This window comes from Lonchura striata, chromosome 2 (assembly GCF_050655825.1).
Source record: "Lonchura striata isolate lonStrDom1 chromosome 2, ASM5065582v1, whole genome shotgun sequence".
NCBI lineage: Eukaryota > Metazoa > Chordata > Aves > Passeriformes > Estrildidae > Lonchura > Lonchura striata.
In genome coordinates this window covers 27,612,917-27,638,232 of record NC_140704.1, presented here as the reverse complement: position 1 = coordinate 27,638,232, position 25,316 = coordinate 27,612,917, and the positions used below count along the sequence as shown (strand labels likewise).

Sequence of the window (25,316 nt, the reverse complement as noted above, 5' to 3'; positions counted from 1 at the left end):
AAAAGAGGTGTGAAGAGTCTAGTTTATTTTCTGGGCTTGAAGTTTCTGACATCCAGAAAGGAAAATCAAATATTTCCATTATTTAGAACGAGAAATGTAACAATGATTGGAAAAGCTTTTCATTATATGAAGTGAATATTTGTCTTTCTAAGATACACTTCAGGAAAACGTATGAGGTTCTGTCATTGACTGTTTAATAATTCCAGACATCGATGATTTACGCCAGACCTGGAGAGCGCAGTGTTTGCCTGCCATCTGTCCCAGCTAATCTCCAAATTCCATCTACAAACGTGGATGACTTACAACTTCCCTGATTAATGTCATCTATCATTTTCTTCATAACACAGAGCAATTAATCTCGGCTGGTCCCAGGGGTCCGCCGCAGTAATAGGTTTGTGGGGGGTAGAAAGAACCCGCAAAACTCTGTTTGGAAAGAACACCCTTTAACACCCTTTCCTCACCCCCCACCCCACCCCCTCTTTTATTCTTCTTTCTTAATTATTCCTTTTTGTGCGTGTGTGTGTCTTTTTCCCCCCTCCCGTCTCTCGCCGCTGTCTGACACCCGTGTCGGGGCGCCGGGAGCTCCGCGGCCGTGGGAGCGGGCGCGGTGCCGCCCGCGGGCGGGGGCCGGGCCCGGGCGCGCCGCTCCCGATCCCGCAGCCGAGGGGCAGCGGCAGGTGCCCGCACGGGCCGGGCGGAGGAGGACGGCCGGGAGAAGGCGAGAGGGCGGCCGCAGCTGCATTGCGGATGGAGCCGCTGGCTCCCGGGGAGGGGCGGCCGCGTGATGCCGGGGGCGGGTGGAGGCCCGCGGAAGGCGGCGTGGGCGGCGCGGGGCACCGGGGCCGCGGAGCCTCCGCCCCGCCGCAGGAGGGAGGGAGGGAGGGAGGTGCCAGCGCCGCGTCCCGGCGCGGGCAGCGGAGCGGCGAGGGGCGGTGAGTGCGGCGGGCGGGCGCTCAGGCAGCCGGGCTGCGGCGTCCTCCCGCTCCGGGGCAGCGTCTGCCCTCCGCGGGCGCGGAGCCGCCGCAGGGCGGTGCGGGGATGGGGCGGGCAGCTGCTTGCGGGCGGCCGCGGAGCCGGGCTCTCACCTGCGTCCTCCCCTTCGCCCTCTCCTCTCCGCTCGGCTCGGTCGCACCCGGACCCTGCCCCGCTGCCGCCTCCCCGCTTGCCCCGGCGCGGCTGCCACCGCCTGGGAGTTGCCGCATCCTGGCTGTTCCCGACGTGGAGCTGCGAAGGGGCCGGGCGGGAGGCTGGGAAAACTGTTTGCTCAGGGATCTTGTAGGTGTCACGCAGAGTTTATCACTCAGCACAGCTGCTCAGCTGTGGATACGCTCTTGGTGGGGAGGCAAAGCAAAAAGGCATGACGTGAAGCCATACCTATAAAAAGTGAAAAGGTCATCAGAACGAGTTTGCCTAGCGCCCTGTGAGCGAGCCTTTGGCCCGGGACTGAAGCTGTCAGTGTACTTTGTGAAGCAAATAATTGATATTTTAAGAAAAAAGGCTCTCGTTTGTCAGGTTAATTTGTGCGTGCTGTAGGAGCAGGGCTGTAGTTGCGCCCTTTAAACACGCAGCAGTACCGCTCCGCGCCTGGGAGCGCTCGGTGCTGCTCCTGACGTGCGTTTTGTAACGGGACCGGCGGAGCTGATGCTGCAGGAGTAGCGAAGCGGCATCTGTAAAGAGACCAGAGGGCGTGGGGACAGGCATATCGCATACGCTTAGGCGACTTCTTGGGCTCTCTTAAACAAACAAAAGGAATGTAAAGAACAGGGTATAATTAAGAAAGAAAATAACTCTTGTAAAGACTGTTGGCATAAAGTTAAATTCAAGTCTCTTTTAATAATTCAACCTAAGTGAAATGTAAATCTGTGTCATTATAGAAACTGATAAAAAGTGGTTCTGGGTTATGGATGTGGCTTTCTATGTTGTATGAACTATTTCATGTCTAACACTGAGATTGGGAGGCTTAATTCTGAGTGAATTTTCTGATGTGGCTACGTCTAACAATTGATAAATTAACACTAAGTTCAAAGAAGCTGCACTGAAGAAAGCTGGTTTAACAGACTTGTACTTCACTAAAATGTCTACTTTATAAAAATTGATCAGGTCAGCCTTTAGTTTTAATGTCTGTAAGATAACATATGAAAATAATTTGCTGCTTATGTTTAGGTCACAGGACCTGTATTGTCCTTTCCTGGCTTTAGTTCTGTTTTCCAAAGACTTTATTGAAAAAGCTGTTTTTCTTTTTTCTAGGAGGTCTCTTTGAGAGTATCTGGAAGACAGTTGGGGACAAATGTTATGAAAGTCGCTTGAGAACATGATGCTGTGCTCTGGGAGCAGGTGATTTTCTTAGGTACACATTGTCCATGGCTTGTTCCCATTTCAGCTATACTGTTGACTTTATTTTGGAATGACTCACTTTCTCTTAAGGCCATTGGTATAACATGAGATAATATTTGAAGACATTCTTAAAAAATCCAAGCTTATGTGACTGGTTAATTTTGTGAGTCCTCTTTTGACTTGAGATCCAGAAGGACTGTAGAGATGTTTCTTTTTGTTAAGCTGTCGGATGTTCCATTGGTTTTATGGCACTACTCTGGAGTAATGCAAGTTTTCTGGTGAGATGGTAAGGGCTCTCACTCATCACTACTTTGTCTCCTTGGAACAGATTAACTATTTATACTGTTAGGGGCTTGCTTTTGTAAACGAAGGAATTTAGAGTATCTTTGCAACTACCAAATTATTTCTGATGTTTTACAATTCATTTTCCTGGGCAGTACAAAATACCAGAAATTCCAGCTGTGGTTAGGCACTTGGATTCCACATTTATCTTCCCACATTGTGCATTTTATGACAAGGAGGAGTAGTGGGAAGCTGACAAAGTGATAATACTCTGACATAGCACTTCTATAGGCTATATATCACACCAGTGTATCATATATTACAGCAATCATATGTAGTGTATCTGTCACAGCTGGTCATAATAGCTGGAGGGAGTGATCTAGGATTGCTGCAGTCAGGCCTGCCATCCAAATCCACAAGAGAACAACAAAGTCTTTATTTGGATCCTATTGCAACAGTAATGTGGGCAGTAGAAAAAGGGATAACTTTATTGACTAGATTGTATGTGATACTAAAATTTTTACTGAATAAAGAATTCAGTTGAAGTACTACAATCCCAGGCTTTCCATTCTTTGTAATTCTTTCGGTCAATGTGTGTCAGGTGAAATACCCTTTCACTTATGCCTTCCTGACTGCTTTAAATTTTAAAGGTGTAAGTCATTGGTTTATCACACTTAATCACTAGTTAATCAATATCCCAAGTGTATTTGGAATGTAATCAGGAAAAAAAAAAGTTCTTGTTTTAACAGCTGAAAACTGTATTAAATTGATTTTTAACCATAGCAGTCTACATTTTCCAGCTCTATTTTGTTAGACTGACAAGTAAAATTGTAGATAATATAAAAGATATCCTAGAATTTCATACTTTAATAATTTGAAAAAAGTCTTTGCTTTTTCATTTACTTTATTTTGTGCTTAATACTTTTACCTGACAGAGGTTGAAACCAGGATTAAATGTCTTGTGAAGGAGATGCAGGAAATGTTGAGCCTAGAATGCTATTATTCACATAGATCACAGGTTTCAGTCTGCTATGATGGATTGTGCTGCTGTAAAAGTTACTCTTCCTCTCAAATGCAAAACTATTCATGAGCTAAATATATTCAATATCTTCTTTGAGCTGTTAGTTTATCATAAGCATAGAATGCCTGTCAAAACTGTGTCCTCAACTCAAATTACCACGTACAGGGAAGGTATCCAAATAATATAAGAAGTGGTTGTCACATTTATTTCATTCACAGACGATGGGCAATTTTACAGTAGAGTCAATTTGCCATGTAAATTTTGGTTTCAGCAGGCTAGTTTTTCTTAATTTGTGTGTTAGACCACTTGGAAATAATTTGCGTATTACAAGTAGAAAATTACTTTTGTAGCACAGGAATATCCCCTTTAACTTTCATATGGTTGGCTGATGGTGTATGGATATATAAGAGCTTTCTTGAAATTTATGTATGAAAACCAAGTCTCTCTTTCCACAGTTGTCCTTATCTCCTCTGTTGTATATTTGGCAATGATGTTAAATATTCAAGTTGCTGAAGTTGAGGTGTTTGAATGGTGCTGTAGTTAATTCATTATCTTCATATTCATATATGAATATATAACCTTTATAAGATTTGTTCTGTGATAGAAACTTGGAGAAGAAAGAAAGGAAATATTCACCTGAATGGTCAAAATAAAGTAGCAGTGGAAAAAGCAAAATCTAACCTTATGATGCCTGTGTAAAGAGGGTTCTGAAATATTTGATAAAAATAATAGTATAAACTCACACTTTATGATGAGAGGAAATTTTCTGATCACTCATCTTCAAGAAGAAACAGCTGAAATTGGGTCAGGTGCTGTACAGGGCTAATAGGATGGTCTGGTCATGAGGAGATAAAAGAGGTCCTGATTTGTTTGACCAAGTGAAATGAAAGCTATGTAGGACATAGACTCCATCTGCAAACTTGGGGGAGCATCAACAGAAGGGAACCAGAGGCTTTTGGTAAAGAACATTGCTGTCAGGAGAACAACTAAGTGCTACCCTTGAAAAAATTGTCTTGCAGAAATTTGGAGAACATCCTCCTGTAGGAACACATGGGTTGTGGAACACCCAGAGGCAGCAGAGAGTGGTTGGGAAGTACTGCAGGACTTTTGAGATGGAGTTTGTCTATTTTTCCAGAAGGGATTATATGTGCCCAGGGAGTGTTTGCATTTAGTTTGTGTCAAAGCTTTAAATATCATGCCATGCAGCATGCCAGTCCATCTCTCCTTTCAGGATGTTTATCATGAAGCTTCAGAAACTCTTCATTGTTTTTTGGTGCTTGCCACTGTTCAACTCCTCTTGAGTGATTGTTCTTCTATGTCAGCTATAAGCTGCTTGCTGCTTCTTAGCAGGCTCAAGCTGCATTGTGTGCAGCCTGCCTTTCTATTCTTGGTTCTCTTGCCTTTGTTTCAGCAGCCCTCTGGGCTCTCTGAAGTGGGACATAAATCTCTTCTGCTCTCTCACTCCTCAGCCTGTGCTTAGGTCTGGCTCTTCCTCTGAATGGCCTTATACACTCCTATAAATTTCTTCTGAAAACAAATAATATTCAAAATGTTTTCAAGTGAGAGCCATTTTATAAAGGAATATGAAAAAATGGCCAATGGAGACATTTTTAGGCATTCTTCTGTCACCCTCACATACCAAGGGCAGTGAAGAAAGTGAATGTAGTAGTTTGTGGAGCTAAAATTCTGCTAAAAATGACAATTTTAAAATTAAATACAAGTTTAAAAGAGCTTTAATCTACCAAATCTTGTTGGCTTTTTTGTCTCTCATTTTATGTTGTGTGTAAGAGAGTGTAATTTTGCTTTTGTGTAGCATGCTGGCATCTCTGGTGGAACCACTCACATTTCAGACAATAGCACAGGCTTCTCTTTATCTCTCTTGTTCCTTAGAGAAGTCTTTTGAATCCATTTAGCAACCATAGCAGAGTATGTGCTGTACTCTTCCTGCTTCAAGTCAGGATGTCAAAGTTTGCCAGACACTGCTCTGTCCCTCGGAGGCTCCTTAGGTAAACTGTATACTGTGGGACCACTTGTTTGTCTGTTTGGGTAGAAAAAGGTTTACTTCTAATGTAATTTTATTTAGTAGAAAGATACCTTACATGAGTAATTTTAAGTAGAATCCAGCTGGAAGTCTTTCTCTCTTCCCTGGCCCAAGATGTGATGGTGGTAGCAGTATGGAAGTGGAAGTCTAAAAGTCATCAAACAGTTGAGTTTGAAATAGGGGCATGTTAACCTGAGCCAGAGTGAAAATAGCTGTGAGACTCATATTTATGCCATGGTTAGGAGACCTGGATGATTTTTTTTTTTGTTATGTTTATGAAATTAATTGCCTCCTCTCTGGCTATTTGTATCCATTGTCTTGGTTACTGTCCGCTCTTTTGGTTTTATTTTTAATTAAGTAACATCTCCCTTTTATTCACTATTCACTTTATTTCACCTGCTCTTATGTCTTTTAGTGTCTGCAACTCCAGAGGCAGTGGAAAGCTTATATTTGAATTTTTAAGCAAATGCATCTGCTGGGTGAAAATTCTAAGTGTATAGGGTCTCATAGAATTATATTGAAGTATACATGGGTAACTTACAAGTACTTGGTTTTTAATAATACTTCTGGACAGAAATTTCATGGAGTCTTTAGTATTACTGTAGCTTAAAATTTTAGCTGGGTTATAAAATTATTTAATTTAATTTCTTTCCACCTGAAGGAGGAAATAAACACATGGTTCTTGCCTCAAGTAATGTATAATGTACTATATGGGGTCTTTACTACGCAAATATTGAATTGTGCTATCTATCAGAAATGCAGATAATTCTATTGAAATTTGTAATGTCCTTGGGAGGCAAAACTGCATATCATAACAAGAACAAAAAAGGCGTTAAATGAATTTACTAATTTTAATTTTAAAAATTATTATATCCTATATTTATTGATCTTTCTCTTTTCTTTGTGTTTTTCTAAGCTTTATGCTTTTTTTTTGTTTGTTTGAGGGAAGATAATAAAAGTGAGGAGAAGTCTACCTCAGATCAGTTAGTAACAATTTTATTATGTTTTCCGTTTCCTTAATGCATGTATAGTTTTTACAGTCTTACTTTGAAATTAGCCAATAAATTAAGAAACTAGTCAGAAATCTATATTTTTAAAAAATGAGCATTATAGAAATATGCTTCTGGGTGCTGTGAATTTTCTTTAAAAAATATGCTAGTCAAAGTATTTTGCCTGCTTTTCTTTCAGGGGGACCTAAAGTATTAACACAATATTTTATATTCCCCCCAAGTCTTTAAGAGCTCAGTTTTGTCACTGAAGGGAGATATATTCTCCCACTGACTTTAATGTGTGTAAGACTGGATTCCAGTAATTCAGTAACTATATAATATGATGGTGTTCCTCCAATTAGATAAATACAAGAAAGATGAATCTTAAAATAATTGAGGACAGATCAAGATGTTCTGAGAAATCCACTAGAGTGACAATGTGATTATGTGGATTATCAGTTGCATGTAAAGGATGATGGATAGAAATCCCAGATAGAAACAGTTGTAATAATATACCTTTTGTGGTCTCTGAAATTAATTTAATAAATGTTTTGGAGATTGACTAATACACAGATAGTGACCTTTTTGTTTAGGTCAGTGCGAAGTCAAATATATCTTGGAGATTAGTATTGATCAGAATAAAACCAAAATCAATCTTGAATTTTGAGGGTCATTACACTTGGAAATAGGATGCAATACTGCAAATGTTGGCTTGTGGAAGGCTCTTACAGCAATAATGGGAAAATAATCTTTTACAAAGGTGCAATGTCTAAAAAAACAGATCAACTGCTAAAAGTGTGGTTATTTAAATAAGTAATAAATTCAGCTCCTTTCAGCTTTCCTTAGTTCAAGAGATGATATCAACAAAAAGTTGTTTTTATTACCATTAAAGTTGGTAATGAAGTTCCTTTTTGCTTCAGTGCTGGAGGGATTTTGCCCTCCCTGTTTGGAAGCCATAAGATGGTGTTTAGGAAAAGGTTAACCTATGTTTGTTTAGGAAAAGGTTTAGGAAAAGAAGTAAATTACAAGACAATGTACCTTTGGAATATTGCATAGCAAGTATAATCAATTTAAATGAAGGGGAACTTGTGCTGCTTGCTATATCAGAAATCTTTGAGCAGAACTTCTTGGTTTTGTCTTTAATAGATTTTTTTTGTTGATTTTTGTCTGGTATAAATCTCTGGCCACTGTATCTCATTTAAAAATAACCTGGTGGAAATTTTTAAGGATCAACAGAAGTGAGTCTGTGAAGATTTGAATTGACTGAAATGTCTATCCTGTGTTAAGTAAAATGTTGCAAATGGTATTTTGTAGAAGATTCCTCTGTAAAAGATAAAGCTTTCCCCCTTATTTTCAGAACCCATTAAAAAATGAACGCTGTTTTGTTTATTTTCTGCACAGAAGTCATCTTTTGACAGAGAACACTGGATGATGTTCTCCACAATTAATTGCTACAATTACATTTGTGATTATACTTTGGGCTGTCACCTAGGCTTATATATTGAAATCTCAAAAACTATATGTAAGCTGATAGATTATGCATTTATATTTATTTTGAAATGGATACATATTTCTAATCTTAATGATGTGTTTGAATGTAAATAAAAGTCTCTGTATCTGTGTGCATATGCATGATTCAGGGACAATATACCATTGTCCTTGAAAATGAAAGCCCTGTATAAATGCAAGGTATTGATATTGGAAGTGATCTTCAAAGCTGCTCAATTTAAAGATATTTAACTATTAATAATGAGCTACATTCCAGATACATTAGTTCATATTCTGAGAGATCAAAGTGCCAAGATTATAGATAGCAGTTTTCAGGCTATAAAAGTCCTTTTACCTGAGCAGCTCGTCTTATCAGTGGACTTCTCTTGAATTTCTCATAATAGATATCCTCAGAGAAAATCTGTGGTGGGTATATTAAGAGATTTGCCTTATTTGTACCTGAAAGACTTGGAAATGTATTAGCAGAAATCTAGAGAGGACTAATATATGCCAAATTTTGCTACAATAATATTTGTTTTGGCAGGCTCAGCCAAAAAAAAAGACAGTAAATCATCAGAAATCCCTCATAAGTGATTTTCACAATAATATTGCTTAATAATCTGAATGAAGCTACTTTTAAAAATATCTCAGAAAATGGGACTTTTAGAGTAGAAATATCGTCCTGAAATATTTGGATGGAATTTGCAAGATGATTTTCCAATGGACATTCCCACATTGTATAGTGTATGGGTCAGTTTTACTAAGTAGGGAATGTTTGTTCCCAACTGTTCCCCATTCCTCTGTTTCAAGTACTAACAAGAGAAGATACTAGAATTGAGTTAATTTTCATTGTTTAGGTTGTCAAAAGAAGGAATTTGTATAGTAATTATAATAGGAAATGTATATATTCTGATTTTTAATGTTTCTGTTTTCCTTCAATGAAACTAATGAATAGTGATCAGAAACAAATAGTGATTTTTCTGTTGCGCTCAACCTTTATATTAATACTTCTTTACTCTAGCAATTATTAAATAAAACACATAAAGCACTAATCTACATGGAGCTGACTAGTGAACCCCAAGTGCCTGTGAGTTCTTCACATCAATCTTCTCTGAGTATGGAATTCAAATGCTAATATATTTAATATGCAAGACCTTTAATGCAGAAAAAGATATTTATTGAAAAGTGATGCAGCCACCTGATTAATTTTAGTTAGTTTTGAAGAGCCCACTCAAAATGGGTCAGGCTTGCACTATTTGAGCTGACTTTGAGAAAGTTTGGAGGCAATAGGTAACTTGACCTATATTTTTAAACTGGGACTTTAGAAACTGGGCTGAAGGAAGAATTTTGTAAACTTTTTTCTATGCATGGAAATATTGAGGATTGGACACTGACTTAATCTTGTTCTAAGAATTCATATATTAAATGTGCACCTGATTTATTTCCTCATCTGAGAGTTTTAAGTGAAGTTCATTATAATTTTATCCGTGTAAAAGCAGAGGAGGCTCAAATTGCATTTAGCCAGGCATGTGTCTATTAAAAATGTCTATTGTTTGTCTGAAAAGTGATGCCTTCTGATTTTCAATTGTTTGTTGCTTTTTTCAGTAATTGAGTATTTTAGAAGTAAAACTTTTATTTTAAAAAGATTAAGAACGTTACAGAACTGATACTGTGTTGCAAAGTGCTGCTGCTTTGATTGGTGTCACGAGTCTCCAATTGTCTTTTGCTTCAGTTCTGCCTCGAGCTATGTTAATATGCTACAGTTTCTCAGAAAACACATCATAGTCCAGATCCTTTGCTTGTGCTAGTAACTGTTCATCACAGAAGACACAAATGGTCTGACTTTTGAGTCTGAAAAGTCAGGCAATTCTTCAGTATTTCTGAAGAACTGTTCTCCAATTGAAAAGAATGTGTGGTAAGACTACAAGAAGAGAATATTTTGACAGCCTTCAATATATGAAACACATTCATGGTATTTAATGATTTATGCTTTATTGCCTTCTGTAATCCTCATTTTTACCAATTTATGGAAATTTCAGTCTATTCTTTATTTAACTCCTCTGTTAATAGCATTAGTAAAAGCATGACATTAGTAAAGGCCTGCTAGTGTTATGACTTGGTGTATTGCTTTTTTTACTCCTTGCCATCAGAATACAAAAGAGTTTGAGAAAGAAGAGGTATTTACCCTTAGTTACTGCAGTTTTTCTTTTGCTGATCTAGATTGTTTTCTCCTAATTTTTCCAGGCCTTTCAAAATCCTCTACTAAGTCCCAATAGCTCTTATTTGCTAAGATTTCTGCATAAAAGCATGGCCTTATGTTTTTGTTCTATAGGAGGCACCTGTAGTAGCCAAGTGTAGATTTATGCTTGGGTTTTTTGGCATTGAGCATGTACATTGTGAGCATGTACAAGGACCACTTGAAAACTGAGGAAGGTGGATGTAGAAATCATCCAGCACACAGAAAATGATGGCATAATCTGATCAGCTGATACCAAATACATTGTAAAACTTTAGATGGGGTCCTTTTGGACTATTTTATATTCTCTTTACACCATTTGCAATACGTTAAATCAAGCTGCTTTCTAGACAAACATCTTCCAAGTAACAGATTGCAACAAATGTACTTTTGTGGGTATCTGTTAGAAAATGTAGTGGTTTTCAGGTACAGTTTTTCCTGCCCCATTCAAGTTTTTAGGAGCACTTGGGACTATCACTTTTTTCTTTAGTTTTCCAAAAGAAGCTTGTCAAGACATGGAGAGAACATCTTAACTCTCTGTTGTGATGGCAGTAGATTTGGTGACCTAACTGCTTAGTGATTCATTTGAAGCAAACTTATTTGGGGAAAAGAGCAAGTATTTTACACAGTTTTGCTACAATCAGCTTTCAAGTGGCAATTCTTTGTATGAGAATAGAAGTTTTACTCATGGATAGCAGTGGTATTATTACTTGCCTCCCATCTGAATGCTGCAGGGTCTTTGTGTATGCTTGAGGCATAACTTGTCATAGAAGTGCTACTGATGAAACAAAAGCCCTTTCCTATTTTTTTCTCATAATTGCCAAATAAGAGGTACAGACAATGAAGACTAACAATGCTTACTATAATAATGTAAAAAAAAAATCATGCTATTCAACTAAATAAATTAGAACAGTTTTGTTGCTTAACTTCTGTGATTTTCTTTTTTTTTTTAATAAGTTTTTTTCTGTGTAATACTGTGGTTAGCCCTACAAGCAGTTTCCTAGTATAATATCTTTATATGGACTGAACCATATAAAGATATGGTTTAGCCATGGCAGGCAATTGCAATTCAGTGCATGTGGTGTGGGAAGAGTGGCTTTGGATAAAATCAATTTGTGAGGCATTAAAAAAATTAACTTCTGTCATTTTTGTTTGCTTCTTCCTCATGAACAAAGGAAACTTGCTTTTGGAAATATAAATGGAAATGTATGCTAATGAGTAGAAAATTCCTTTATGTACTCAAAAAGAGGGTTACAGTACCAAGAAGAACTGAGATTCTGGTTTCAAGCTTCATCAGCTGAAGTATGCTGTTTGAAAAAAATTCTGCCTCGGGTCACAGCTAAAACATTTATTTAACTAGTCTCATTATAAAGCTTTATAGACTTCCAAGAGAAATTAATAATTCAAAAGGACATCTGTTAGTAAATAATTTAAATAACCATTTTTAAGCTAACAGTCATTAGTTACCTGTGTAATATTTCTGAAAAACTGTTCTCCAATTGAAAAGAATGTGTGGCAAGACTACAAGAAGAGAATAATTTGACAGTCTCCAGTATATGAAACACATTAATAGTATTTAATGATTTATGCTTTACTACCTTCTGTAATCCTCATTTTTACCATTTGACCTTCAGAGTATATTGTGCTAATTAATTGCACAAAACTGAAGCCTCTATAAAAAAACTGTTACTTGCATCTGAGACTTGTCAGTAATTGTGAGCCTCAATTAGTCTTTCATACATTTGATTTTATGGATCTCTGCTCTAACCACTCTGTATGCATTTCTCTTTCATGATGAAAGATACTTTTTTAAAATATAAAAGTCACAGCATAATCTTTGAGCATTCCATGTTGTTATACCCTAATGTCTTTTCTAGTTTTTCTCTGTACTGGTATAAAACATACAACAACCAGAATTTGAGCTACTTTCATAAAGTTGCATTTTGAGGATTCTTGGTTTGTTACCGAAATCTTTTCCAATTAAATCTCCTCCCACTCTGTCCCATTGCCAAAATGAACAGATTTTTTCTCTGCTGCTGGACATCAAGGAGGCATTTTCAGATTGCTGTTCTTGATGACTCTAAAATGCCATTCTCATAACCTGGTATAGAGCCCATATGTGTTGGGGGTTGTGTGTGTGTATTTTTGTAATGCATCACTTTATGTTTATAGGCAGTGGATTTCACCTGTAATTCAACTTTCCACACTTCTGTGAAAGCCTTCTGCAACTTTGATCATTCTGAATTATTAACAGGTATGTTTTTCCTTCATTACCAATTTTTGAACAGTTAACTTCACTTACATGTGGAAGTGTAAATATCTCTGTCTATAGATAGATTAAATATATATTAGAGATCATATATCCATATTATATATTTATACTTATGTGATATGTTGTAAGGAATGAATACATTTCCTTTCTAAATGCAATATATCCTCTTATTCCTTTGTAATTTATGTCTTCTATTGTGTTCTTTGTGCTACTGTTACACACACATACTCATAACTGGTCTATTTATGTTTAATAAAATACCATTTTAGACAAATGTGCATATATATGTGCGTATATGAATTCATATACTCTCATATTTGATTTTATCATAATTGTAAAACCACAGTTATGTTTAATCCTAGCTTTACTGGTAATTTTCATATGTTCTGCTTAATCCTTACACTGCTAGTTTTGTAAAAATATCAGAGAAAATTCCTAATTTTGTAGCTGTTTTTTCTGCTGTCAAAATTATGCTAGTGTTGCATGAGAGCCCTCAAATCTAAGACTTAAATGCTTAAAAATAGCAGCTGGCATCAAAACTAATTTTTAATAATACTACATCTGCAATGTGGATTCACCTGAAGACAGTATGGTTTTTTATTATTTTTTTTTGGGGGGGTCCTGGAATATAAAACTACATTATTTTTATGAAGCTTAAACTTTGTAAAGCTCTGGCTCTATGGTTTTAACTTTTGCTGCAGTGGGATGGAACAATTGTGTTTTACAAACTATTCACTGTGATTTTGTAAGTGTTTGGAATAGTGTTTGGTAGAGAAGTTCCACAACTTGAAAATATCACTGAAGCAGAGTCTGCAGAGATGAGTGACATTTCATCCCACCTCTCCTGATGCTCTCTCTCTACAATTGCTGTTGTATCTTGGGGAGAGTTGGTCACAGAAAAGCCAGAGGTATTCATATCTTCTTGAGGTAGTAGAGGAACTGCATAAGGACAAGCAATTTCTGCATGTGTGCCCTCATCAAGGTGCCAGCACTGCCATGGAAGCTGTGTTCATAGGCAGGAGCTTTGCTGAAGGCACAGAGGTGTTCTCTGGGATTTGTGACTCCTCACTGGGAGAAGGTTTCCCTCTGTGGTGTGTCCTGCACATCCATAGCAGAGCATCAGGGACCCGCTGGCAGCCGTGGGCTGTCCCCAGGGCTGTGGTGAAGGGGATGGTTAGAGCCAGGCCAGAGCTGCTCACGTGCTGTCAGGGGTTGTGATTTAAGTATCTTGTTGTCTGTATGCCATAATAATGCTGCTTTGTGTCACACCTGGAGCCTGTCAGATACTGGCAGGGCCCTATTGGCATTCCATGTGTTCTTAGTGTGTCTGGATGTGCTTCTACACTAGGAATACATAAGCTCATTTAAAATACGGCTCTTAGCCTATGGTGGGTAAGGACATCCTTGTTTGTTGTTTTTCTTGCAGTTGAGTGTGACAAAGAGCCTCTGTTTGTTGAGTAAACTCAGTAAAGGGTTCAGCTGTGTCTGAACAACGGTATTAAGGAATATCAGACTCTCCAAACAACCCAGAAAGGATTATGCCATTTTTCTTTTCCAGCTGAGAGGCTGTATTACCAAAATAAATAAAATTGAAGGAAAACAATTGGATCCTTGTTAAATAAACTCGGAGAGATTTTTGAAATGTGTTTGAAATCTGGATGTCACATTTAAATCTAATTAGACCTGGAAAGATGCATGTGAGATTGAGCCAATGTCTCCCAGTCAACCTTGCACTGCAGTGCTTCCAGCAGAAAGTTGTTGCAATGAGAAGCAGAGTTTGGATGAATTTCTCTTGTTGTTTTGTTTTTAATTTTATTTTGGGGTTTGTGGGTTTTCTTTTGTTTGTTTTTTTCTTTTCTTCAGAGAAGTGCTTCTTAAATACTATTTATATACTGTGACCTCCTGTGTGATATTGATTATATTTAATGTTGAATTAGGGTGCATCTGCATTTGATTTTGAAAAGAATGGGCTGGAAGGCATTGCTTAGGCTTGTAATTGTGCTTTGTATTCATGCTATGATATGTTGCTTCTTGTTAGGAGAAGAACCGAATGTCTGTATGTGTCTTGAAATGGTCCCATTTATTGGATGTGAGTGCTTTTATCTGAATTCCAGTTTAAGCAGTGATGGCAAGGCTTACTCTGAAGATTTTTGATAACAATAGGAATTAATGTAGGAATTATCTTTTCTTGATTTAATCTTGCCTGTCAGCTATGAAGAGTTGTACCTTGTGGTTTGCTCTTTATTAATTAGCTTTTGTCTGGTAAGCACAGGATGGAAAGTTACTCTTGTAGGCAAAGTCAAAACCTCAGAGGGCTGAGGTAGTGCCAATTCTTAGCCCTGGCCTCAGAAGGAGCCAGGATAAGCAAACAATGTTGCCTGTCTTCTGTGATGCTATTTTCTCTATAATTCCTCATCTGAAGGCAGAATTTCTGGGAAAAGTAGACAAATTCATATGAACTTTAGTTTCTCTTGTCCAAGAATCTGATTTACATGAGAGAACTTTTTGTTTGTTAGTGTTAGAAATAATCAAAATAATTAAGACAGGTTAAGACTCTGTGAGTGCTTTTCTGTGAGAGATAATTAATAACTAAAACCATGTTTAAAATTTAGTATTTGCTAAATTATATTCAATTAGGTTGGTAAGAAAAAGAAGGATCTAGCATTTTTATTACTTTTTTTCTTTTAATTTAGAAATTGTTTTCCTTTATGGATGGGCATTTTTCTGCAAGATGTGGTTGTTTCCCTGCATTATATACCATATCTGCTGGAACAGACTTGCTTTTCTGTGTGCTTCTGCTTCTTTTAGCCTTACAAAAATGAACACATTACTTGAAGTTACAAGATGACACATCCTTGAGGTCCTTTCTACATAGGATTAACATCCATCTTCACTTTAAGTCAACCAGAAGTTGTACAGAAAGTGCTGTGCACTTGTTAAACTCTGGACGAGACCTGAACTACTTTCCATTAGTAAATTATTCTTGTTACAGGTTTTCTCTGGCTTTAATACAAAATAGGATTAAAACCTACTGAACTTTAATCCTGTTATAACATTTTGATGCTTCATGTGGTTAGCTGACTCCAAGTATTCTGTGACAAATTTGCCAAATTTTTCTACGGCTGGTATCTCTTAGGGGCCAGTGTTGCACCACCGGTCCCTCTTCAGCCCCTTGCTGTGAAAAATGTTTCACTTTCTTGGTAGCTCTAAATGATAATGCCTTGATTTTAGCGTTTTTGTTGTCCTGTTGCTCGTAGCACTACGAGAAGTTTCTGGGGCAGCAACAACTCAGATTCAGCTTCAAGGGGCGCTGGCCTGCTGACATGGACTGTGTCCCTCTGGGGGTCCTATCAGCGATGCTGTCCTCAGCATTGTTTTTCAAAACATGGTTATTGGTTTAATTTGCTTAAAATTTGCCATAAGGAGAAATAGGCATTAGGCCTTTCTTCCTGGGAGGAATTTGTACCAGGCAAAACCTGTCACAGAGCATTTGCTGCGAACTATCACACAGTTCTGCTAAGAAAAAGAGCAAGTGAAACTAAAATAGTTTATGTCACTATTAAAATTTCACTCAATTTTTCTGTATATGGCATGTGCTTTTAGGAAGACCAGATTCCTTAGGAACCAGGCTGGTTGGTACTTTAAATCCTGAAATCTCAGGTCGCTGACACCTTTGTCTGTACTGTAGATAGTTTTGTTGTTGCATAAAATCATGAATTTCAATGGGAGTAAGAAGAAAAGTAGCTCTCAGCATATGGAGAATGTTTCCCACAGCATGGGAAGCCATAGAGAGTAGATGGATTTAATACACTAGAGTGAAATTACTGACCCTGATAAAGACTTTTTCTGGACCCTTGAAGTCATCTTTAATGATATGATCAGTTTTACTACTTGGTGGAGGTTATGCAAATTTAGAGACTGAAATAATGCATAAGATCTAGAGCCACTGTATCTAATACTTTTGACTAGATCTGGCATGAGATAAAGTGCTCTTCTTGGACTTTCTAGAAGCACTGTTTGTCTGCTGCATGCTGACAGGAGCTAAGCAGTCTTTACTTATTCTTGAACCAGTTCTGGGGAAAGAACACTATTACATAACAGAGAGAATATGTAATTGTTCTAAAGGGTAAATATGTGGGTTTGAAATTGTCTCTTTTTGAACAATTTTCATCTAATATTTAGTACTCAATGCAAATTGAATAACTAAAATTTATTTTGTTTGAATGGGCATCACACCAAAAGAGTAACGCAAATACTGAGTTATTGGTGTTTTATAGGAGGGTCAGGAGAGAGAGGATCTGTAAGACTTGGGATCTTTTATTGTTTTCTTCTTTTCAAATCCATGATAAAACTGATTGTGTGCACCTTAGGCAGAGTGTGTTAAGCTGCCACCTGATCAAACCCTATCACTCTTTACTGTAAAGCAACTTCATAATTTGCAAATATTATGAATTATTAATAGTGATTACTTTGTGCTTACATCTGGATTCTGCAAAGATTCATCACCAAAAAAATCCCAGTACAGCAGTACTCTTTAGCAATTCCGTGTCTGAAGTTCTGTTTTATATTTATTAACATATTTTTCATTAAAAACCCTCATATTTTATTACATTAATCAGACAATCTTAAAAGCATTTCAATTATTGGCTGTTGAGATTATGCCTATTTTTATATAATTGCCTGTATTGTTGACCTTTCTGTGACATTTTCAGAATCAGTGTCACACTGAGTACTGATCTGAGAGTAATTTTTTTTGGTTATTGGGTTTTGTTTTAAAAGCACTATTAGCTTTATCATTTTACATTGTTTTTCTTTGTAACTGTTTGGACCTTTCCTTTGGGAAGGCAACACTGGGGAGCTCTGTTGGCGTTTTTAATACTTTGGGATGCATGCTTTCTGTTTCTGAAGATTTAAAAACATGGTACAAATGGTCATTATTTAATAACTTATTTTTTAATAACCAGAATGTAGTAATCATAATGATGTAATGATACATCATTCTACTTTCTGTATATGTGGGAGAGACACCTTTTGAACACCTAAAGGACCTTTTGTCTCCTAAAGGCAACTTTATCAGAAGAGAAAATCTTTCAGCTCTGAACTCATTGCTTAGTAACTTATGTGTGCCTTTTATTTAACTGCCAGAGCATCAGCAGAGTATGTGAATTTGTGAAAGGTGATGCTTTCATTGCTTTCATGACCTGACTAGCCAGGAGAGTTTCAACCACAGCCTTAAGAATTCCAGCTTGGTTGGAGGTTTTTGTTTGGGTGTGTTTTTTTTTTTTTTTTTTTTTTTTTTGTCTAATGAAGCTTAATCCAAATAGATTTGTGTTTAAGTGTAATTGAACCACAGTTCATTTTCTCAAATCTACCTATGTTGGTAAATTGGGTTTTGTTTTTTACTGAAATATAGAAAGTGTAATGTGGAAGTGTTTTAGGATCTACTCTGTGAATTCTCTTTGAGGTGATATAGAACAGACAGCTCCTGGCCTTGAAATCAACCCAACTAGAGAAGGGATTTTGGTTACTAAGAAATATCACAGCGATAGAAATGTTTCCTTTAAAAAACAGATGAGCTCCTCTTAGTAAAGAGGAGAATTTCTTTAAAACATTGCATTTGTTTTAAAAGGGGTAATGTATATTCTGGTCAAGACCCTGTGGGTATTTTCATCACATTATCTAAACATTTGGGAATCTTTAGGATTGTTGGAAATATTTTGGATTATCTTACCACATGATTTTTATATCTCTTTTTAATGTTTATAAATAAGCATTTTAATATTTCAACTTCTTAATTAAAAGTACATCCCATGATTTTAGGTACTCTATCATGAACTTCTAAGGAAATTGTTTTATTGCTAATGTTTAAATACATTAACTTATATTCACTTATATATTAAATATATTCACTTATATTCTTAATGTCTCTGTCATTCTTGGGTGGTATTTTCTTTACTCTGGGAACTGAGCTTGGGTACTACAACTGAATATTGATACAATTAGTGCTAGCCCAGTCTAATTTTAATTTTTAATGGTTTTCTTTCCTGAGCTGAATTATAGTAAAGAAAAACCACTGTGAAATAAATCAAATAACTTGATGAAAAACAACATGCCAGTTGGTCAGAACAGGGTGATAATAATACAATATCATTATCAAAAGTGTGTACTCATCAAGAGTAGATCTTATGAAATCTCTTATTTGGAGAGTAATTTAATTATTTGAGTAATATAGATGTCTTTGAAAAATGTAATATAAGAAATTGTTAAATATTGAAATACTTAGACATCACCATCATTTTGAGAAATTTTGTCATTACCTGTGGGACTATGGGTTGGCATGAAAACATTTATTTGATCATATTGGTCTGTAACAGATTTTAAATTATGAGGAAGCCCCAGTGAGCTGTTCATGCAGAAGTACCTATTAAAATGTTTCACCCCAAACTTGCCAAGTCTGAGATGTGGCATTGTGTGTCTCATGGTAAGCTCTTTCAGAGCAGAGAGAGGGGACCCTGGGAGGGATCATCAAGAGGATGTTTGGGTCATTGTGTGTGGTCCTTGCTGCCTGCTTGGAGCCATGCAGGAGGCTGCTTCTCCAGAAATGACATCTCACACAAACTGCTTTCAGGTGATTTACTGTTGAGATGCCTTTGGATCTCAGTGGAACTGCTTGACAGGGTTTTGGGCTTTGTACTTTGAAAACAGAAGCCCTTTCTCTCCGAGGTATAAGTGACAAGTTGATATTGAGGCAGAGCCTTCAAAAGTGTGTTTTGTTCATCAACTGATGGAATGTGTGAGGCTGCCTCCCTTAACACATGGTAACAAAACAGATAAAAGCTCTTATATGGTGTTTGATAACATCTTTGAAGGTCTCAGGGAAGCCCGTTAACAGTTGGTTATATGTGGGATTGTCTTCCATACAGTCTTTCAACAAAGAAGTTACAAAAATAAATCCTATCAGTTTTTCAGGAAGGAACATGAAAATGAAGGTTGCTAAGAACCTGTGAGCAGTCTGTTATAACAAATGAGTGCCAGGAGATGTGGGCTTGCTTCAGGGTCTTTGCTACCGCAGAGCGTTTTAAGACAAGTATTGTAATTTGATCATAAAAGGAGTAAGTTGAAAATTGTATCAGAAATCACAGAGCAGTTGTGGATATTATTTGTGTTTGACTGACAATATACCAGGGAGAGAATGTAACGATACATCCTTGTCATTCAAAGGTGTTATTTTTAGTCTTTCACAGCTGTTTTCGTCTCCACCACTGTAAATCATTCATACATCATAAACAATTTATGCTGTGCATATTTGTTCCTGAAGTATGAATTGGAGTATAAAATTTGTTATCACCCTACTGGTGTCAATTTAATACATACTGATATCAATATGTATTTGATACATATATCAAATTCTATTTGACTCTCAAGCTGTCTCCTAAGTAATTAGCAATATGAAATGATACCTTCCTAGTGACTGAAAGACTTTCAATTTTAGTTTAATTTAAATTTTATTATTTGATCCTTTAATATGTTCAGTCTTTCTCCTTTTGTTGCTTTAAAACAAAGGTATAACAATCTGGATTGATATGAAATCTTACATGAATTATCATCGTTAATATTGCTGAGTCCTAAGGCTTCCCGTGATTGCCAAAATGTTGAAAGATTGTTTTAAGTACAATCTTTGTCATAAAACCTAAAGCAATGCATAATTGATTTTGAGTACTTAAAAACTCAATAAAATGTCCCATTGTAAATTTTGAATTCCCAGGTTGGGACCAGGATATTGAGCCCCTTGTTTTTAGACTCACAATTGTTAAAAGCACATCACTAACAAGAATACTGCTGTTATGTCAGAAATTACACTGTAACCTGTTTTTGTACCTTAACTCTTTTAACTCTTCCCACAAGGGACACAGAAGTTCAATCTTTAGATTTTTGATTTTTGATAATTCTTCTTACAGGCTGTTTTTATTCCAAGGGCTTACAAAGAGGGATTTTATTAAATCCTCTTCCATTCCTGTCAACAAGTAAACCATGCTATGGTTTCTCTCATGTTCAGAAAGAGGAAAAAGAAAGTGTTTAAAGTTTTTCTGATTATGATATTCTGCAACACTTGGTTTGCTACTGTATATGCTTACTCCTGGCTGTGATTGAAATTCATCTAGGGAAGTTTTTTGAGGAAGGGTCTTGTTCTACGAGTTCTCATGTGAAACTGAGGCATTTTTCTCTGTTGTCATTCATGAACATGGTGATTTTGCACACCTTATTTATAGCTAAATTTGGGAAGCATAAGTTACATTTTAGTGTTTGTCAATACTGTTTTACAGAAGTTCCAGTTATTGTCCATGGAGAACTCTCCTTGCTTAATAAATGAATTTAGAAACTGTCATTCAGCTACCAAAAAATGTTTAATTTGAATCTTAGAAATGGGACACCACAAATAAATTTAATTAGGACATGCTGTCCCAGAAAAAATTCCTGCTTGACTTTGAAGATCTGGAATAAAAGTAGTTATTAGACAACAGCCAGCTACAGGAGAAAAGAGGCAGCAGGTTTTTTGGTTGTGAGTTTTGATTTTTTAAATGTATATGCAATGTTTGCTTATTTTTTCTTGCATGTTGCTATATCAGTTTAAAGTATAGCACAGTTCAGCATGAATAAAACTATTTTAAAGTGATGGAAAATGGGGCAGTTGCTGAATGTAATACTAGCAACACTGAACTAACAAGCAGTGATAATATTACATGTTAGTTTGAAATACTTTGTCTTCTTGTCCATCCTTTTTTAATATTAAATGTAATTGAATAAATATTATCATATAGCACAAAAGCTGTCCTGAATGTTGTTTAATCAGAATGTGCTATCTTCTTTCATGCCCTACATTTTAATGTAGACATAAACTTTTCATTACAATTTAACTATAAATACTGATTTTTATTCTATTTTATATTAGAAGACAAATGGATAACACTGACTTCCTCTGGGTGTAGCTCATTAGATTTTATTGAAATCCACTCCATACTGTAGCAGTGAAGTTTTTTTTTTATAAAATAAGAATAATTTCTGCATTTGCTTTTTTTAATGTTTACTGTCACTGCAATCACCTCATGAGATTCAAAGGTTAATCACTGACTTCTAGGAAAAACTGAGTTTGTCATATTTACTTCTGAGCTGCACATCCAGCATCTGATTCCCAAGCCAATGTGAGTTGATAAATAAGAGCTTGATTTTTGTTTTTTATTTTTTGGGTTCTATGTGCCTTTTTATTTTTTGTTAATGGACCTGTCATGTTCCTACATCTTCTCTGCAATTTCAAGTGGAGATGATATTGTAGCTAAATAATCTTTTTTGAACTCATCCCATACACCGATAACATAGTTTGTATTTTTGACTGTATGCTCAGAACAAATAGTTGGAAGATAAGAGACCTATAATGGAAAAAAATCAGGAGAAGAGTAAAGGCAAAAGTGAAGGGAGGATACAAATAGCAGTAGCCTGTCTAGTTGCAGCTTTTTCAAACTATCAAATGCTTACCAGGAAAACCCCAATGCCAGTTTTGATCCAGAAGTTCAGAGGAGCAGGACTTGTATGTAAAATCCATGGAGTGATTGCTCTTCCAGTATCTGCAGAGGAGGTGGCAGGCAGATGGGTGATGGAGCATTGAAGGAGAAATGACACAGTGACAAAACTTGAAAGGTGTGGAGGACATGCTGATCACCTCTGGGGTTTGTGGAGGATGTGTTGTTTTCCCTGAGTTTCTGACAGTGTAGCACAGTGAGGAGATGTAGGGATGTGGCACAGGTTGAACAGAAACACACACAGCTGTGTCTGGGCCTGAGCTTACATATTTGTTCTATAGGTCTTAACACTTACGACATAGCAGGTCCAAAATAGATCACCAGTAGGAAAATGACTTCTTGCTTTTTCCTCCCTCATTCTTGTCACTGCCATGTTTTCAAAACTCAGAATTTTTAATGGAAAAGAGATATTAGTAAGTGCTAAAATAGCTGTCCCTGAGCCAAGGTTTCACTCTCTGCTTTACATCCCAGACTTGTAAGGCCAAGTCTTGCTGTGTGGGGTAAATCTCTGTTTGGTCCCTTTAGAGGAGAGACAGGATCCTGTCTGTTCATGCCAGCTGAAGTCAAAGGAAGGCTGGAGATCTGAGAGGAGCAGGATGATCTGGAGGGTGGGACTTGTTGCTTCTCCTGCCAGGAAAGTGCCATTGTAAGGAATTGTCATTCTCTGAGGAGATGCTCCTGTAGTAAAAGCTATATGAGCTGAAGAGAAACTAAATTTTTACTGGCTCCCTCTTTGCCATGTCTCTTAACTAGGTAAGGCATCAAAGCTTCGATGGTTGTATTGCTAGAGGTGGAAAAATACCAGAACTTCTATGACTTGATGATCTGCTTGTTCCTAAACATAGTTTTCTGCCTTCGTGGACTATGTTCAGAGCAGCAGTGTAAAACTGAGCTAGTTTTAATCTCCTTCAGCACCCTGGCAAAGATGCTTCAAGAGACTGTATGTCATGTACTGGATAGCTTTCTTCAGAAGTGGTGCTTCTTTCCAGTGCTATTGGTTAGTTACTTTATGAATTGAACTTCTGAAATCAATCACAAAAATCAGAGTGTGTCTCAATGGGCTCTTTCAAACAGCTTTTATAAAAGGATATGTTCCAGGTGTCCATATGGATAGATTATTTTAACCTCTTAGCTTTAACTGAATATAAGTATTTTATTGTACTATCTAATTAGATTCCTACTTATAGTCTCTTTTTCTTCATAAAAGGTAATAGTATGTCTTGACTTTTATTTTATTGCAGTCTGGCCTATTTAGATTGAGCCTAACTTCATTAGAGAGTGCTTAACTTGGGCAGAAGCAAAGCTTAGTTTCTTACTTGTGTTAATATGGTAGTAATAATTCACTGAACAGGCATAATCCTGTGAGGGTGAGAGCAAGGTGCAACATGAATTACCATTTAATTTAAGTGTATGTAGCTTTTAGACAAAGATTGTTCCTGTGAATATGTGCAATAGGAAGTTTGAAAATATAAATTTGCATGTAGTAGAACATTTAAAGACCTTTACACAATGATGTATAGGCAAGAGCACATTGTACACACATCAGCTCATGCTGCCCTTGGTTTCAATTTTCATACCTGTTCATTTGTTGCAGCCTGAAAGTCAGTGGAAAGTGAGGAAGCTGCAGAGGACCCTGTCTGAGCCTGGCAGCTAGCCCACAGGGACCACAGCTGTCTATTTGTTCTTTAAATGCCACCTTTTGTGTCATTCAGATTCCTCATGACTTTAAAATGACTAAGAGAGTGTTCCAGCAATTCACAACTAGTGTGTCATTCAGTAGAATTTGATTATATTTGGGCAGTACTAGTGAGGTAGCTCTTGGAAAAAATCTTTGATGGCAAGAATTCCTTGGATTTCTTCCATGTGGAATCCTAACTGTGGCTTAAATCTGTATTGCATAAGATTTGTTCTGTGATAGATTAATTTCTTAATTGTTATAGTTGTATAATACAGATTTATTTTTTCCTCAGTTTGTCCAGCTTGCTCATGGCAGACAGGAATTCTGAGCATTTGAATACCCTACTAATCATATCCTTCTTAAAAGGATTGAAGTGTCACATTGAAACTTTTATATAGTTTCTTTACTAGGCTATCAGGCATAAGACTGATATGTTGCATTGTGTTCCCTTCCCTGTAAGTGTTTCAGGTAATATGGTTATATGCAAGTTATATTAAACCCTAAGTAATAAAAAGGAACAGAATTGTGTAGCTAGCTTTGGTATTTATTCCTTGCTTGGTCAAGAAATTGGGTTAAATGCAAGGTATGTATAGATCCATGTGTAGTACAGTAACACAAAATATTTTGTTGTCATTTTCAACAGTTGCCCATTGGATGATGTGAAGGTTGACTTGGATTCTCATGGTTAGCAATCAGACTTATTAATAATCTCATTGAAAGATTAAAATAATGCAGCACTTTTTGGAAAAGGACTGTATACATTTATAATGGTAGGCAATCTCTAAAGGAAAAAGTAAATAATTTGAGATTTTTAATGAAAATTATGGCAATTTATTGTACAATTTTTTTGTTGCTATTTAAAAAAATATTTTTAGATGCATAATATGACTGTCTTCACTAATGATTCTTCCTAATGGAAAAGCAATAAAAAGATACAGTCATGCTCTAGGGTATTTGAAAATTGCCTCAAATTTCCTAAGTATCTCAAGGCATTTTGACATGGTAAGTCTAGGACTGTTTCCATTTTCTGTTTGGCAGTTTTTGTTACAAATTCATGTCACATTCTGTATTACATTTGGTAAAATAGAATTTACATTTTCTACTTTTATATATTCTTTTATATATTCAGTTCCTTATTCTGTGTGAATAAGACATACCTATCATTTAAGAGAATAATTTATTATCTGTGACTAAAATTTATCTTCTGTTGCCTCTTAGGTATTTGTGATAATGTTATGCATGTTGTGTTATGGAGGTTGTAGATTACTACGATGACAAAGGCAAATAGAACTTAAAATAATTCATATGAAGTAAAAGAAAAAATAGATAAAATCCAAGAATTCTGTCCTGCCAATGAAGCACATTATTTAATTTGGTGTTCAATTTCATCACAGAACTAT

At 36.6% G+C, this 25,316-nt stretch overlaps 1 protein-coding gene across 1 annotated transcript in view; it reads left to right on the top strand.

Moving 5' to 3' along the window:
- Positions 1–837: 837 nt before the first annotated feature.
- Positions 838–25,316, top strand: part of THSD7A (thrombospondin type 1 domain containing 7A) — a 262,212-nt gene continuing 237,733 nt past the window's right edge. Inside the window, exons 1-3 of the mRNA XM_085567407.1 lie at positions 838–932; positions 2,248–2,347; positions 12,564–12,645. The gene's annotated coding sequence lies outside the window, so the exon portion shown is untranslated. The remainder of the gene's footprint in view (positions 933–2,247; positions 2,348–12,563; positions 12,646–25,316) is intronic.